The sequence below is a fragment of the Bactrocera oleae genome, chromosome 5 (genome assembly GCF_042242935.1).
Source record: "Bactrocera oleae isolate idBacOlea1 chromosome 5, idBacOlea1, whole genome shotgun sequence".
NCBI classification, from domain to species: Eukaryota; Metazoa; Arthropoda; class Insecta; order Diptera; family Tephritidae; genus Bactrocera; species Bactrocera oleae.
In genome coordinates this window covers 34,935,294-34,953,837 of record NC_091539.1, presented here as the reverse complement: position 1 = coordinate 34,953,837, position 18,544 = coordinate 34,935,294, and the positions used below count along the sequence as shown (strand labels likewise).

Genomic DNA, 18,544 nt, shown 5'->3' with positions numbered 1-18,544 from the left:
TTTAACTATGTTGATTTGGGAGTTAATGGTCCATATTAGCTAAGCTTAATTTTTGTCCTCATATTGACACCATGGTCTTGAAAGCAAAAGCTGTCCTCAGTTTTGTTAAACGTTGGTCTAAAGAATTTAGAGATCCGTATATTACTAAAACACTTTATACAACTTTGGTTAGACCTCTGTTGTATGGAATTCTAACTACCAAATTCATTCTGACAAGTAAGAGTCTGTTCAAAAACAATTTTTACTTTTCGCCTTAGCGCATTTCCGATGTAATTCTAGGGTAAGGCTACCTCCATACACTAGTCGTTTATAACTTATTAATTTACCTACACTTTCTAGTCGTAGGGAAATGCTTGGCATAATATTCTTAGTGAAAATCTTGAATGAAACAGTTTGCAGTTCTTTTCTCCTGTCTGAAATTAAATTTAATATCCCGATTCGCTTTTCGAGGCAGTTTAGACCTTTACTGTTAAAATCCTGTAGATCAAATTTTGAACTAAACGAGCCATTCCGCCGTATATGTCATGATTTTAATTCTCATTCCAGCATATTTGACTTATCTGACTCACTTTTCAAAATAAAAAGACTTTATTGTTTTCTCTTAATAAATGAAAATGTGACAATTTACTATATTATAACTATAAATCTTAGCTGTTAAAATTTTTGTTTCTGTAGCTGAGCAGTTTTAGATCTCAACACTTAAAAAACTCTCTTGCCTTTTCTGACTCGGCTAATTCCGCACGTATGCGGATTGCGCCGCTCTCGTCGGTTGGACGGGAGGAGGGTAATCGTTGGGTTATTATTACTCTCGGCAGTAAGGCGGACTGGAGGGATTCCACACTCGACCAACTGCTGAGAGGCAGCACTATTCAGTGGTACACTGACGGCTCGAAAACACCGGAAGGAATTGGAGCTGGCCTTGCGGGACCGCATACCAAGCTTTCTATTCCCATGGGTTGTTTTCCGAGCATTTTTCAGGAAGAAGTATTTGCCATACATGGGTTTCGTCGAGCTAAAAACGCCTTATATCCAATAATTGCATTTTCATATCAAAAAGGAATTATTTTATTCAAACTTTTTATTATTCCGTAGATACATATTTGATAAAGATTTTGTGAAATTTTCAAAATAAAATATTCAAAACTCGGTCATTACGACGTCATTTCCGGTAGTCCCTTGGAAAAAAGTGCTTCCGCGTTAACAGCAGAACTTCTGACAGAATCGAAAAAAATACGTGTTTGAACTAAGACCATTAACTAGGTATTGGGCGGAGAAGTGAAAATTGTATTTTTAACAGTCGTTGAAAAAACAAAAATTTTGGTGAAAATTTCTCGTCTGTTCTTGATTTTAAATAATTGTAATTGGAAGAAGCTAATTGTAATTGAATTCAAGACCTTGTAAAGGATATCTTGAAGACCTGCGTAAAATTTCAATAAGATCGGTTAAGTAGTTCCCGATAAATCTTGACAACCGACTTTGAAAACACAGTTTCGAGAAAAACGCGTTACAATTTTTAAGTGACTATATACCTAACCTCGAGGGCGCAACTTTTCAAAGTTGTACGTCCAAACTATTACTGAGATCAACTTGGAAATGTAGGACAATATTCTAGAGATATTATAGAATTAAACAAGACAAAAAACAAGTTTTTTGTTTTTTGAACACGAGAAAACCACGAAACTCATGGAACTCCTTAAAGATTCAGATTTTACCAAATTTATGCAGCTTGGAAACGTTTAGCGTTGATAGTAAAAATTTTTCTAAGTTACCATAAAGCACCAAACTATGAAGAAACTGTCCAAATCTGCTGGCAAATTTTAAGCTTTTAAGAGCAAATGTATAGATATAAGTTAAAAATGAGAGAGCTAGCGGTTCCACTAGTATCTAAAAGTGATGGAAGAAAGGTATTAAGGTTGATGGCTCATTATGCCAGATCCTTAAAAACATATTGTCAACTGCAAAATTAATAACTCATAAAAGGCGTTTAATTGAGATATAACATATGTTTTGGACAAATTTCTCTCTGTTTACTTCGATGCATCCTTATTTTTCTAGAAGTATATCTGTTATTTTCTTTCATGTTTTCTGATTTTTGTAATGTAAGATGAAACGAAAGATTAAAAAAAATGATGCAAATCGTAGATAGTGTCATGAGTTATGAGTACAAATGTATCGGAAATCAGTCCTATTTTTGAGTAGACCAGTGTTATTTTTCATCGTACTTCGATTATTATTGGTTCTATCACTACATATTGCGTACAGAGTTTCAAAAGGACACTAACAAGGGTATGCTTAGTAAATTCTTGTTTAATGTATCCATATAAGTACTTCAGCGCTAACAAATGAATTACATTGAATTTAAAACATAGAAGGCACTTTATCCGGCCTGGTTACAGTCGTAAATATATAAAAAAGATAAAATTTCAAAGCTCTAACTTAAAGGAGGGTTTAATAACTTCTCGAACCGAAGAGAGTACCATTATATAACGAGTAAGGAAGGGCTAAATTCGGGTGTAACCGAACATTTTATACTCTGTGAAAATATCAAAGGCGGGGAAATACTTCCAGGTGTTGCAAAACCTTGTGTTTAAGTATATCGATATCGAACATTTACAGCATTACATTACACTTTCACTTAATTTTGCTAAGATATCTTACATTTTGACATATATCGATCAATACGGTATATTAAATTCTTATAAATTTTCTTATATAAGGTATATGGGGGCTAGGGAATATTTTGATCTGATTTTATTCAGTATTTGTATTGCTGTATATCATTTCCAGAAGTAGAGGCTTTCTGAATTTCAGCAAGAAACCTCAATGATTGACCAAGATATAAGCTATGCGAATGTTTGAAAATCCATATATTTTGTATATGGGGGCTAATGGATATATTGCCCTGATTTCTTCCATTTTACACAAGAGGATACACTGTTATTAAGAAACCGATAAATGCAGTGTAAAGTCAACTAGAATTTCGAAAATACCGTATGTTATTTATATTAAATATATGGAGGGAGAGAGAAGTATTGACCCGATTTTACCTATTCTTGCCACAATGGCATGCTTTTATCACAAAAACTACTCAAATTTCAATACTAGACCTCACAGATTGATCGACATATTCGGTAAAAAATCAGCGATATGAACTAGGGTCCACATATTTGGGTTTTATTCGATTCAGTTCATTGCTGTTTGATTTGTATACTGGTGAAAGAATCAGATAAGATTTAGAATATTTCGACCATTCTATCACTGTGTGATAGAAATGTTTGGATAACCTGACACATCTATTTAATTGAAATTGGTTCAGTATATCCTGAGATATAGGATTGTACCAAAAGGTGAGCAGTGTCACGCCCATTGCAAAATTTTTTGGCAGAAGGACGCACAGACAGTTACTCGGAATTCAATTATTCTCGTCATCTTGATTATTTATACATATATATATCTCGATTAGCTTTAGGAAATGCAAACAACCTTTAAGTGAACAAAATTATTATACAGTACAATCTCGATAATTCGGACACTCTCTAATCTGAACGATAGCGGTAATCCGGACACTGAATTGCTTTTCATTGTTGAATCTATAATTCGGACAATCTATCTATCTATATCTATCTATTTATTATATTTTCTTTTCGTCTGTTATTTTCCGAGAATTCCCCGTTTTTAATTTGAATGTATACTTTTATAAGTAAACTGGAAATTTTTATGAAAACTTTCTTACACATGAGGTAGATAATGCCAGCTAACCGTGAGTTCTATTTTTTCTCGAACGAAAAGAAAAAACAGAGAGAGAAACAAAACTGTTCTAATTTGTGAATTTAAAGTGGTGTTAATTTATGTATTATTTAATTTAAATTAAACAGTGTTTACACAAAAAAAAACCATATATTTCTAACAATTGACCAGAAAAAATAAGTCTTGAATAAATTAAATAGAGAAAATGACTTCGTCAGCTTGCAAAAGAGTACAATGTTGGCAGATCTACATATTCCGACATAAACTTGAATTGGTTAAAACTCGAGAAGTAAGACTATTAGGATATTTAGAATTGGTTCTTGAAATTTAGTTGTATTTCTCGCAGTTACATTGCTACGACCGAAAGCGGTCTTGGTAAACGCAATGCTATGCGGTCTGCTGAATCCCAACTGATGGAAGAATGCCTGAACAATTGGTTTATAATAAAACGGCAAAAGAATGCACCAATTTCATCCGAGATCTTGAAATAAAGACTAAGCTACTAAGCTTATGAACCAAACACTGAACTTATGGCTATTAACGGTTGGCTTTACAATGTTCGTTCATGATATGGAATAAAATCTCTGAAAGTATCTGGCAAGAAACTATCGAATGATCCGGTTGCTGTGCAACCGTTTAGAGAAAAACTATGCAAGAAATTGCAGAAATGGGCCTTTTGCGTTGTATACTAAAAAATCCGCACATGGTTGCAAAATTGGTAAAGAAAGGGTTGCTCGTCTGGTTTACTGCATAAACTTAAATTACTGATGATGGGAAAAGCCAAAAATCCAAGGGCGTCTAAGAAAGTGCAGCTAGCGTTAGAATATGCTTAACTCTGATCCAGCCTATGGACTAGAATGCCATTCGAATTGTCAAAATGAATGATGGTAAAAGTATTTTATTTCATCTTTTGTCCAGTTCAGAAAATAACTTAACGGAATCATTAAAAAACTTTTCCTTGAAAGACGTGGCTTTTCAGGGATCAAACGTAGATGGAGGTGTCCTTAAAAAATGCTTCCACAAAAATCTTTATAACGAAGAATGGGACTCAGATGCCGATATTCCTCTTGCTATGTTGCATCCCAATAACTCAACGGAACTATCTGATATATCCGGCCAAATATTTATATGACGACTCCGATGATGAAGAAATCGATCTCGGCAGCAGCAGTTAAGAAAATATTACAAAATTCTTTGAAAAAAAATTAAAGATGTTCATTAAATGTATAAAACAAATTTTTGAAGTGGAATTAAATAAATTGAGTAGAAATTAAGATGATTTGATGACACTTGGTACAAATATCCCTTGGCACCCAAGAGAGATATTGCAGATGGGCGTAATCGGATCATTGCCACGCCCACATGACGCTTCTAAATGAAAACCTATTAAGTATCATCACTGAACTCCACAATAAGATACAAACCTGTAATTTGGAACAGGGATCACAGTAGGGAAAGACACTTGTGGGCTAAACATTTTATTAAAGTGGATACTGCCCTTTCCTCTAAATGGTTAAATGTACATATCTTCCAAAATTGGTAAAATCAGATGATAACCACACCCACTCTCCATATAACGGATGAATAAATGCGCCACAAACATTGAATTTGACAACATCAGGTGTGAAAATTAGACAAGGAGAAAAATTGCACCGTCCACCTTTACATGAAGTCCTATACCTCAGGAGATATTTAATCAATTTCCACCAAGTTTCGTGCCAGAGGCTACTTGAACTTTTCTATCAAACACGACAAGCCTACTTCTGTATAATAAACTTTTAAACTTCATCTGATTCTTTTACTTTACAGTATATAAATCAAACATCAATTAAAGTTATAACAATAAAATTTTTCACAATAGTGACCTAAAATACCTATGTGGACCTCAGTGCATATTACAGATTTTTTACCGCACATATCGGTGATCTGTGGTATAAAATGTTCGGTTACACCCAAACTTAGCCCCTTTCTTTCTTGTTATTTAGCTGTGAGGTCGAGTATTGAAATTCGGAGAGAAGATTTTATTATTATTATTAATTAGATATGAGAGGTATTTAACCAGCTTTGATCCTTCCAAGATGCGAAAGTATAAAATGTTCAGTTACGGTAGATCTTTTCCGAGTTTTTTATACATTTCGTTAATCCGGACAGTTCGATATCTCGGACACTGCTTGATTTTCAATTGTCCGGATTATCAAGATTATACTGTTCTCTGTAGCAACATGTTGCAAGAGTATAAAAATAATTCCCGCGTATGAAATTGACATACATAATGGTTTATAGATATCAAGATACTACCGCATCTGCATTTCCCTATCCGGAAGTTGAATACTGAATTTCCCAAAGATGAGAATCTCCATCATCTTCTCTGCTAGATATTACTAACATATACCATTTAAAAAGCTTTCGTTCTGAATATGTAATGCTTTATGATATTTACCTTATTATTGCAAATGTATAAATACAAAAGAGCTTGCTTGGCTGCTTTACAGAATGTATGTGTGAATCATACGATTCGTATATCCATTGAAAGCAAAATCTTGGAACATGAGCTTTTCATCAAACTAGGCTCTTTTAAACGGAAACGAAAGTATGAACTTTAAGCTTAAAAAAAGTTTTGCTTTTAGTTCTAAAAGCATCAAAGTTTTGGTACAAACTTAATGACCTTAAAAACTTTTACTCAAATTACAAATAAGCACATATACTTGCAGCGCAAAAAAGCTTTAATGTTTGAGAAATACGAAGCGAAACTATCGATATAAAAAAAGAGGAAAATGTGAAAATTTATTTACAGTAAATATGAAGGTTCACGTCTCGCCAGTATATGACATAGGACTTATTCATAGCTTGAGAATTGAATAAGACTTTGGTGAGTAAAAATTTAAGAAAGTACTGGATTAAACTTATGACATCTTTTATACAGAAAATCGCACCGTCAGTTTTGCTTTCTATAAAAAGATTTCAAAATACGATCTTTTTCTTAAATCTTAAAATAGTTAAACCAATTGAGTGACTTAAGTTTCAGAGTAGATTTCAAGATTCGAACTTGAAGGAAACAGGTTTCAAGAAGATGTTTGAATGGTTGGCGAATTTCAAAGCGCGTTACACATTATTTAACTTTTTTCTTAAAAAAACCCTATTTTTTTATTACTAACTCCAAAAATTTCCAAATAGTATATATCTTCTATTCAACTTAAACCGGCAGCTACTTGTGCAAACTTTTACACTTTTACTTAATTTAAGTTTCGGCTGGAATTGACGTTTATCAGAATTTTTACAAAAAATATGTTTTTGTTACATCAAAGAAAAAAAAATGATTAAAAACAAAATTATTTCTAACATAATGCGAATCATCCCCCATATAAATTAGAAAGAATGAGTCTAATACACACTAATCAAAAAATTATACCCCTTACTGTTCTCTTTCTAAATAATTAGTAGTTCATTTTACAACAATTTATTTTAATAACACAACGGCAACTCTGCGTTCACAAGCTGTCATTATTCTGCTTTCACTCTCAATTCACCTCCATTTCACTCTCATTTTACTTGATTTGCGTTACGACAACCATATTATGTGTATGAGTGGGTGGTTGGGCGCCAATGTTTTTGGCTCGTTTGATGGGTCTACTACTACTTGGCTACTGTGTCACTGTTGCGCTGCTTCAACACTTGGCTGCGCCACTGTAGAGCCATTTTCATAACCATTTCCTGCTTTGCGACCATTGCTACTGCTGCTTCTTATTCTTCTTTTGCTGCTTCGTCGAATAAAAACAACACTTTGTAAGCTATGACTTTTCGGACACGCTCTGTATACACGCTCAGTTGGTGACGGGATATCGAATAGAGTGCACGTGCAAAGCGGTTAAATGCGCTCGAGACGCGAGCGTCCTGTGACAAATGTAGGTCTATGTGAATGTGTTTGTGGGTGAAAATGGAAAATAAGTGATTTTAAGTTTGCTTTTTATATGGTGAACACAAATTAGGCAAATAGTAACACACCAACGAAATTGAGCGCTACGAACACCCCCTAAAGGCAGATTTATGCTGCAGCAGCTCGTTTCAATAGCACAAAACATAGTCTACATATAGGCGCATAAATATTATGAAACATAATGCATAGGAGCATTTATGCAGATAAATAGTTGATTTGGCAGAATCTCAGAGCATTGCGGCTGCTGTGCATTTCCCCGAAAGCCAGTCGCAAAATAGAGGTGAGCAGTATGGGTGCGTGTGTGCAAATGAATTGTGTTTAAGTGTGTTAAATGCATATAGAAGTTCTTATGGAAATTACTGTAAAGTGTTAGAGTACTTTTCCAGTGTATTTGTTGTTTATTAAAAGTGTTTAATTTCATGCGACCTACAAACCGAGCAAACTTACTAAGCACATGCATGTGTATGTATTATGATAGCAAGCTGCCGAAATTTTCACGCCTTACTAAAAGAAAGGCGTACAAAAAATAGCAGACGTAAATAAAAATAGTAAAGACAGCCCATAATTTTACCTATCAACAATGGTTAGGGTGTCAATATATTAGTAGTATTTTTTACAATTTTCTTTTCATTTAAATTTTTTTTTAATGAAGAAAATCTAGAGATAACTGGAGAGTTTTTATGTATATATGTGTTTATGTTGTACGTACATATGTTTATGTTTTATAATTCTGCACGCAACTGTAGTTTTTTTAAGCTACCACTTCTGCTTAGATATCGTTTATATCATCATTGCTGTGCTGTGATATGTAAAAATCGGACAATTTTCGGTGATTCTAACAAGCTAATGAATGTAAACACACACACACACGCATATTGTAAATCGCACACATACGAAGCTGGACGGCAATGACAACAAATCTTGCCATTGTTGTGTGACATTTGTATTTTTGTTTGATTTTTTGGTTTATATTGTGATGACTTGATTGTCATATGTTTGTTGTTGCATGTTTATGATTGCACACTGTTTGCTGCAAGGTCACTCGCACACTTTGCGGCCACGGTGATTAGTTGTTCGGTGAGTTGTTAGTCTCTAGTTGAACATAAGCACATTTACATCCATACGTAAATATATTTTGCTGTATGATTTGTGGTCTTAATACGTCCAATTGTGGCCTCAATATTAAACCGAACTTATGAGGCAACAGCATGGCCCACAAAACATGACCAACAACAATAAACGAGTAAATATGTTTACTTCAGCTGCGCCGAGGCTATAATACCTTTCACAGGTGCATTTCTTATAGCATTAAAGAATATAAAAAAATAAAAGATTGATTTCGAACGGTATGCTCTATAGTGGTGCGATCTGAACAAAATTTTTCGAAGATTGTTACGCTGTAACAACAATTAATTGTTTCGGAGATTTTAGTCAAATAAAAAGTTTTCCTTGCAAGGACTAGATTTTAATCGTTCATTTTATATGGCAACTATACACTATAATAGCTCGATATCAACGATTTCCACAAATGAGCAGTTTCTTGGAGAGAAAAAAAGTGTGCGAAATTTCAGATCGATATCTCCAAAACTGTGGTACTAATTCACATATTTACAAGACAACGGAATCTTGACAATTTATATATCAACTTTATACAGTCTACGATATTACCTGTAACGCAGTTAGAAACTGTCGCGACACACATACTATACCCTATCAGGGTATAGAAACAGCAGTTATCTTGAAAGGGAAGTGTCTGTGCGTGTTTGCCTAGGAAAAAATCAACACAGTCTCAACAGAAATCAAACAAGCCACACAAATACACATACATATATACATGTAAAAAGTAAAGAGTTTTTTTTATATATATATGTAAATATTTATATAGCAATCTTTGCTATCACTGGTTGCCATCAAGCATGCCAACGCCATCAAATTCAACACCACACCCTCTTCTCTGCTCATACTCGCTCGCGTATTGTCACTACCACCAAGAACGATTCAGGCAGTCTACCATGCAAGCAACCAACCATCTCACCAACTCACGAAGGAGGCATCGACAGCAATATCATAGAAATATTCCCATTTCAACACAACGCAAAGCATCAACGCATTCCATTTCATTCGTCAACTCAAGTCATGTTGATGATGCAGCCTCTGCTCCGTGCTGCTGCTAAAATACCGTTGTAGTCATTTTGAATTTTTTCTATGCTTCTTACTCTGCGCTGCTATTTCTTCTGTTGTTATACTTTTCATCGCTGCGGTGGCTTTTATTGTTGCTCTAGCAGTCAGTCACTGCTTATTGTTGTTTTTTAAGCATTACTGTTATTTTGCTATACTTTGTCTTTTCACTTGAGCGTATTAAACTGTGTCAAAGTATTCGTTTGATTTTCAGGACATTTCACTACTGTCACACTTACCCTCCCGCTGTCCAGCAGTGATATGATCGTTTTTATTACATAGAAACCGCCCACATAATACTCTAGTTCATCGACATAATTGTTGCCTACATTTAGGCCCTCATTAATACTACTATGAGCTAAATCATTTTGACCACCGAACTTTTTTTTAGAAAATTTGAAAAATAATGTCTGAGATATACATATTCAAGGTGCGTTCCAAAATAAACAGACCTTAAAAAAAAAGACAGAACAAATGGTTTTCTCGGCAAAATCAATTAATTTTATTCAAAATAGTCTCCTTCTGCTTTAATACAGCTTTTTGCACGGTCCAAAAGCATGTCGAACGAGTGTTTTAGCTCCTTCCCCGGTGTGGCCGCCAGTATGCCGGTGCAAGCCTTTTGAATGGCCTCCACGTCTGCATAACGCTTTCCTTTCATCGTCAAATGCATTTTTCCGAAAAGGTAGAAGTCGCATAATGCCATATCAGGTGAATACGGGGAGTGGTTGATTGTTAAAATGTTTTTTTTGGTCAAATAATCGGCCACAAGCGTCGATCGATAAGACGGCGCATTATTGTGCAAAACCAACTTCCATCTTCGCGATATTCGGTAGAATACCGCATTAACGTTTTGGCCGGGTGGAAAAAATTCTTTGTGGACAATTCACTTGGAACAAATCAGCATTGTCTTCACTTTTGGCTTCTCCAGGCGCGATTTTTTGGGTTACGGCTCATTTCTCATTTATGTCCACCACTTTGAAAACGTTGAAACCACTCGTGCACTCCGCTACAGGATAGGCAATCATCGCCATAAACTTGTTTCATCAATTGAAACGTTTCGGTAAAAGTTTTACCAATTTTAAAAGAAAATTTAATGTTGGCTCTTTGTTCAAAGCTCATTTTCGCACCGATGACAAAAACATACTGACACTTAAAACCCAATAACTTCACTTACAATAGATGAAATATCATGAAATTTTTACTGGAAGGAAAGGATAGCAGATTCTAACGCACTAGTCGGCATATATTATATTATATATAGCGCCACTAGAGTAGAGACTTTGTTACTTTTTTACGGTTTACTTTGGAACGCACCTTGTATAAGAAGGCGTGAACGAACACTAAGAGAGTTATGGCACTGAATTCAATTCTGATCATTGAAATACATACTATATATATTTAAAGATTATTTTTGTACTTTATACACAGTGAGTAGGAGACCTAATCTGGTATACTCTATGCAATATGCGATGAGAATATAAATAAATGGAATAATGAAAAAAAATATTAAGACCCCTCTTTATAAAATTTCCTGAGAAAAAAACTCTTTTAGAAGATTAGAGAAAAAGTTCGTGAAACTCACTAGTTTACTTTAACTTCTTCTTCGGAATTTTCTTTTTGTGTATTCTTAAATTCAGATGACGGAATAGGAATAACAAAACATTTCCAAAAATCTATCACATTCTTACCAATTCTGAAAATTTATGGTATATGTAGGTGTTATCTCAGCTGATTTCCTTGACAACTTGTCGATATTTTCTTCCATCAAAAATTGTCTTGGCCAACTATATACTAGCAAATGAGACTAACAGCATGGTAAGCCACAACAAAGCCCAGAAACAGAGTTGTTTTTCCTCGCTACAAGCGACGACGAGATGTCTATGAAATGCGCTCTAACAAAAACAGCAATTGCAAATGCAAATGGCATCGTTAAATTTGTGCTAAATAATAAAGCAATAGCCATTTTCGGTTATGTAAAAGCTCAAAATTTTCGGTCAGTGTTTTACTGTTATGTCGATTTAAAGCTAAAACGGCCTAAAATCCATTTTATTGGCATCTGCATAAATTAAGCTTACTGTTGGGGCATGCCAAACTGCTGTGTCCTAAAGCAATGAAAGCGATGAGTGCCTATTCAAAAGATATACAAAGTGAAGTTAAATCCAACTAAGGCGATAGGGGACTAAAAAAGTTAAGAAAGACAATAAATAGACTCTACTTGAGGTTTTTCAGTTCATATTAGGATAAGGAAAGACCTCATGTGTGTAACATTTCTTCCTGTCAACTTCTAAAGATTTTTAAAATCCGACGCTCCATTATCAAATGGAATGTAATCAAAAGGTTCAAAATATTCGAGGGGACTCAGAACAGTAGATGACTTTTTTTTAGGTTTATTTAGTTTCTTTTCTTCAAAAATTGTATTGAGTATCCTCCAAATATGTGTAAATATACCCTTAAAATTTTAAAAGTTTTGTTTTTTTTTTGGGTGCAGATAGCTGTGGTCATGTTGCCCTCCCAAAAGTGTTCTTAGCAAAGGGGCAAACATGTTAAAATACCGTACATGGCTATGGAACAATGTGGACCCCAATATGACCATTTACTCTGATGCAGATATTGACTATGCTGCAGAAGCCCTGACCAGAAGCATGCACAATGCTGCCCAAGTACCTGTTGCTAGATCCACACAAAGCTCGACAGGCATATCAGATCCAATGAAGTAAAGACAAAGCTGAGAGAGAAAAGACGTCTTCAGTATGCACACCAAGTCAGTAGAAATCAGTATGACAAAACACAGCTGAACCGTGCTATAAAGGAGTTAAAGGATGTTCTCTGGAAACTCCGCAACAAGTCCCTATAGGTGTATCTGGTTGCTGCCAAACCGGGAGATCCAGAAAATAATATTTGCAACGCGACTAGACAAAAGAAAAAGCCGATATCCAGCTGCTCACCAATTATCAACAGCAGAGGTCTCTGGTGCAGAACTAATGCAGAATAGTCGATGAGTTTGCCACACATCTCCAAAACACCTTTATTCCTAACGAATTATTGATCAATCGCAGAAATAGATGATGTAGAAGGGCAGGAGGAGATCAAATCCTTCTCAATGGAAATATGCTAAGATAATTTTGATTCAGAAGGATGGTAAACCTGAGCATCTGGTCAATTCATATCGACGGATTAGCCTATTAGCAATTATTTCGAAAATATTTGAAATAATAGTTTTTCGCAGACTTTTGCCTCTTTCATGGCATAACTCAGCCATGCCACAGAGTAAAACACTTTATAGCTGATGCCATGGAAAATTGTAAATACTGTTCTGCAATTTTCCTTGATGTTCGTCAAGCATTAGACAAGGTCTGGCGCCTAGGCCTATTATATAAGTTAATGGAAAAACTTCACATGCCTTACTACCTGCTGCTAAAGTTATACTTGCATAATCGGACGTTCTACGTCAGGTGTCATGATGCTGAGTCGGATCTGAGATTCATTAGCGCTGGTGTACCTCAAGGCAGCGCCTGTACTCTACATTTTCTTCGTGGCTGACCGGCCAGTGATTAAATCCCACTATAAAATAAACTATAAAAGAATTTAGTACTCGTTACCTTTCTCAACTACTGGATAATATTTAACAATGAAGATCTCCCCTTTCGATTCAACTGATTTCACTTTCATTTTTGTAACCTATTTTTTAATGCACTTCAACATTATTGTATTTGTCAGTAAATTTAGTTATTGTAATTTTAATAATAAGACAGATTCTAAATAAAAATAAATATTATACAAAAAAAATCTGAACAAGTAAGGAAGTGCTAAGGATGTAACCGAACATTTTATACTCTCGCAAAGCAAATGGTATACTCGTTTGAGATTTCTTTGTGGATTGACCGATATTTTCGGTAGAAGGTCAACTATAGGCACTGGGGTCCACATATTCAGTACTTAGGGGCTTGAACAGTTTTGGTTCGATTTAGACAATTTTTGTTCACAAGGTGGCATACTTTAAACGTATTATTCACGCAAAGTTTTATCCCGATATAATCATTCTTGCTTGATTTGCATAGTGGAAAGTGAAAGAATCAGATGGAATTGAAAATGGTGTTATATGAGAAATAGGCGTGGTTGTAGTCCGATTTCGCCCATTTTCGCACCATTGTATAGAAATATGAAAAGAAAAAAAAAGAGAAAGTTATGCACCGAATTTGGTTGAAATCGGTTAAGCAGATTCCAAGATATGGGTTTTCACCCAAAAGTGGGCTGTGCCACGCCCACTGACTAATCCCAGATATAAAATTTAATGTCTCTGGCGTGTTTAGTGCTTGGTTTATCGCGCTTTTGCAATACCAACCGTCTTACGGTACCAAGAAACATGTGTACTAAGTTTCATAAAGATATCTCAATTTTTACTCAAGTTACAGCTTGCACGGACGAACGGACAGACAGTCACCCGGATTTCAACTCGTCTCTTCATCCTGATCATTTATATATATATATAACCCTATATCTAACTCGATTAGTTTTAGGTGATACAAAAAACAGTTAGGTGAACAAAACTATTATACTCTGTAGCAACAAGTTGCGAGAGTATAAAAAAAATTTTAGGCTGTCACATTATGAGTGCCCTTTAATAGTAGGATATCATCAAATAAAAAAACTTCGGGGTAAAATTTTAGTCAATCCAAAATCTGCCTTACAACAACTGTATCTGGCTACAAACAACTGGTATTCTCTTCACTTTATGAAATTAACGTTAATAACCTTTCTTAAAACAATGGTTCAAGAACCTAACTTACACAGTTAAAGATGCTCGTCGACTTTTTTTATTGTATAATCTCACTTTATAACTTATGGGAATTGAGATGGAGAAATTGGATTGATTTTTCATAATTCAAAGAGAACTCCGCCTCATATTTCCGTAATACATAAAATCGATTCCGGGTGTGCAAGGTTCTCAGCTACTAGTTCTGACTAATGACAAAAAGAGCAGACGATTGCTAGAGATTTTTTTCTCTAAAATATAATTGACCAATTTGAAGTCAAAGTCTCTCGCTATTAGAAAATTTGTTGAAATGGGTCGTCGTCTATTAAGTGAATAGAATGTATCTGATAAAAGAAGTATCAGCATCAAAAATAACAAAGTTCAAAATATATTATGAAGATCGTTGCAAATTATGGTTCAATAGAATTTGGCTATAGAAATATTTGAACGAAAATGCACAAGTAGGGATTAAACTAATTTCCTACTTAAGCCCAAAAATAAAACGTAAGCCAGTTTTAAGAGAATACTGAGCGACTTTTAATTATTTCTTACCTAATCGTAGAAACCATACATTGGCATTTTAAACCTTTAAACATTGATAAGAAGTACAATACCTTCTTAGGAATACTTGGTTAAGTTGGAATAAGTCACTTCCCGGTAAAGAGAGCAGCATACCATGAAAAGCGAAAGTAAAGTAATTGCACAAGAAGAATAAGTGTTTGGAATGCATTTATTCTCCGCTGCCGTTAAAACCGTTAGTTCAACGAGCACACCCAAGCAAAAACACAAAGCACACAGTTACACGCATACACAGATAAGTAGCCTAGTTAAAGCCCTTAAGCGTTGAGCTTTGCAAAAATGTTACGTGAGGCAGATACCAGCCCAAAGTGATGGGTACGTCTATGAGTGCCAACTAACTAACTTAAACTTATAAATGTGCAGTTCTGGGGTTAGCGTTTGTGCTGTGTGAATGTGTGTATGTACGAGTATGTATGTGGTATATCTAATAATCTTTTCTTCCTGAAGTCGCCAATGAAAAGGCACTCGCAAGTATTGTTGTGCATGGCTGTGTTAAGATTCTGGGAAAAAATGTCTACTTAGTTACGATGTACAGTATTTCACGTATAAAAGCAAGATTTACTTTTGAAAGTTCATAGTTGTGAGTAAAATTATTAACTAAACTCCAGTCAACACGAACGTGTATAAAATATATTTAAATTCATCGGACGATAGTGTTTGAGCCGTCTCTTAAGTTTCTGCAGGGCGGCCACTTTTTTGAAATATTGTGAAAAGTACGCAGGACCTGATTTCGATAAATATATACAATATTTTTGTACTGATATATTTCGTGCTTTTAAATTGATATATGGTATTGTATAAATCTAGGCTATGAACATGAGTTAGTGTTCTGAAGACCCCCGCCTCGAAAAAAAAGGCTCGCATTTCCTCCACAAATCCGACTGATTGGCTATTTTAAAACAAAAAAGTTTCGAACATTGCGTTTTTTTTTGTTTTGTTTTTTTGCTATAAAATTTGGTGAATTTTTTATTGATAATAGTCCACTCCATGCGATTACATATGCTGAGTATACCCTACAAATTTAAAGTAATTCGGTCAAATCGTTTTGGATGGAGGAAAGTTAGCAGAACACAATTTCGAGAAAAACGCGTTTTTAATTTCAAGTCCACTCAGCTCTAAACAGCTCCTTATTCTAACTGCTGTATTTTTAAAATGACTTCAAATTTTTAAAAATTACTTTACCACCATATTCTATACATGTCAGGAAGGCAATTCGTGAAATAAAAAATAAACGGATTTTTGAGCCCATCACATGGGATTAACCCCTTAAGAGGTATAAGTAATACAAGTATTATAACCATATATTAGATTTCATACGAATTTTTGAAATAATTTTTCGCTTTAGAAAACTTCTAAACAATATGCGTACATATATATGTTCGCCCTAATTTGAAAGAGGCCATAGGCTTCACGATACAAATTAAGATATTAAACCCTCGCTAAATATCTAGGTTATCATTGATTATACCGTCTCGAAACCAAAACTAAGGCTAGTTATATCAAAAATAATATTTTTAATAATTTTCCACGTTATAAGGTCTAGTTAAAAGACGTAGATTATTTTTGCATTGCCGGTTTTTTTTTAGCATGATTAAAATAATGCGAATTTGAACAATTATGCACAGTTTTGTTTGATAACTTGTTGTCATTTAGAAAGTAATTTCACAATGCTACTCTCGATGAAACGCTCGTCGCTCTTTTGGCAAAAATTTGCGACAGTCGATTTTCACAAGCTTCTTTTGAGGCGAATTTTTCACTAGCAAAATCAACGCCATAGACAGGAACAAGTAGTAATTACTTGTTACCAGGTCCGCACCAAAAGATGGGTTCATAACAGGTCCCAACCAAGCTTTCGGAGCTTATGAGTTAATATCGAATAGCGATTGCTTCCTTCAAAGGGTTCATTTCTTGATTGTACGGGAGCAGCTTACATCAAAAACACATAGCAAAACCTTCCAGACTGTTAATCCTTTTTTGGTCACGGTTTACGCCGGCTCACCGCGGTTTGACCGTTTTCGTAAGTTACCGCTCGAGGAATAGATTAACGTTGTTGCGATTCAGAAGCGATACGCAGATGGAGAATCGGTCCATGAGGTATATTTTGCGTTAACTCGTGTAGAATTTATTGTTTTATATGGTTTTATGTGCAATGTTTAGCTCCTAGGCAATCGAAGCAGTTCTTATATGACGATCGGAATCGACGATTACCGTTATTTTATCCAAATTAGCTTTATCTAAGAAATGCTATAAAATATTACACATTTTCTCTTTTCTGGTGTCCATTTTTGACTCGTGCTTAAACAATACCGAATCAAGTAATCAAAAAGCTGTCTGAGAGGATCTTTTTATCCTTCTAACGTTACATAGCGTACGACGATCGCACTTAAACGTGAGATACAGATTACTAAGGTCAAACATTGAAACAAAATGTATTTATTTTTACTTATACTTTATATGCATATGCTGTGTGGACGGCTAGGTCCCATTGCCGTCTATCTTTTTGGTTTATTCATTAGTAAAGAAATTTCAAAAAAGCACAATGAAATGCAAACATAGCAAAAAATCTGAGGTTATGTGACCAACCATCCTTTACAAAGTGGTTTTAATTTTATATAGTACCTGTATAGATATGTATACTTGAACATAAAAACAATGACCGCATTAGTGATGTGGATGGTATGCAAGAATTTTGGTTGATGACTTTTCGGTTCGACTAGTGTATAGTTGAGCAAAGAAAAAAGGGAATGATAACACCCGTCTATATTAGGTATGAGTAAGTGACGCAAGATCGCCTAATAGGTTTTTTCCTACGACAGTCGGGGCTACGTAAGCAAAATGAGCCCAATGAATTAACCAACATTTTTGAATACAATTTGTGGAAATTTTCAAGTCTCTACAACAATTACAGTTAATCTAGTTATGGAAAGTTTTGTCTACTAATTGCTCGTCTTCAACTACAATAATAATCTAAACGTTTATTGTCAAAGAAGTCAATGTAAGTAGAACAAATAGACGAAAAGTAATTTTAGGAAGCACACAATGTTGTACCGCAGTAGTAGTTTTAGGTTTCAGAACGTATTTATCCGAATATCCGTGAAATACTGTAGTATAAATTGCACTTATGTAAATTTATACATTTACATACTTATTCCAGTTATATGGGTATTCATAGTTATATAATATGATTGTGCAGTCCATGTTCATATGTATAGACAGAAACTGTGACACAGCTACTTGGAATGACATCCATAGTACACAATAGTTGAATACCAATAAATAGCCAGCCACTGCTGCATCGCAAGTGGAATGACCTGTGACTAGGTTAATGAAAACTCTCCACAATCAAGCAGCGA

General features: G+C 34.8%; 1 protein-coding gene and 1 long non-coding RNA gene across 4 annotated transcripts in view; one reads left to right on the top strand and one right to left on the bottom strand.

Moving 5' to 3' along the window:
• The window catches only part of LOC118682577 (uncharacterized), a 76,066-nt gene that overhangs the window by 25,284 nt on the left and 32,238 nt on the right, over positions 1-18,544 (bottom strand). The window lies entirely within an intron of this gene.
• Positions 7,490-18,544, top strand: part of Syt12 (Synaptotagmin 12) — a 31,225-nt gene continuing 20,170 nt past the window's right edge. Inside the window, exon 1 of one of the 2 annotated variants that reach the window (XM_036371670.2) lies at positions 7,490-7,649. The gene's annotated coding sequence lies outside the window, so the exon portion shown is untranslated. Of the gene's footprint in view, positions 7,962-18,544 lie in introns of both variants that reach the window. The other variant, XM_036371669.2, reaches the window with a different exon arrangement.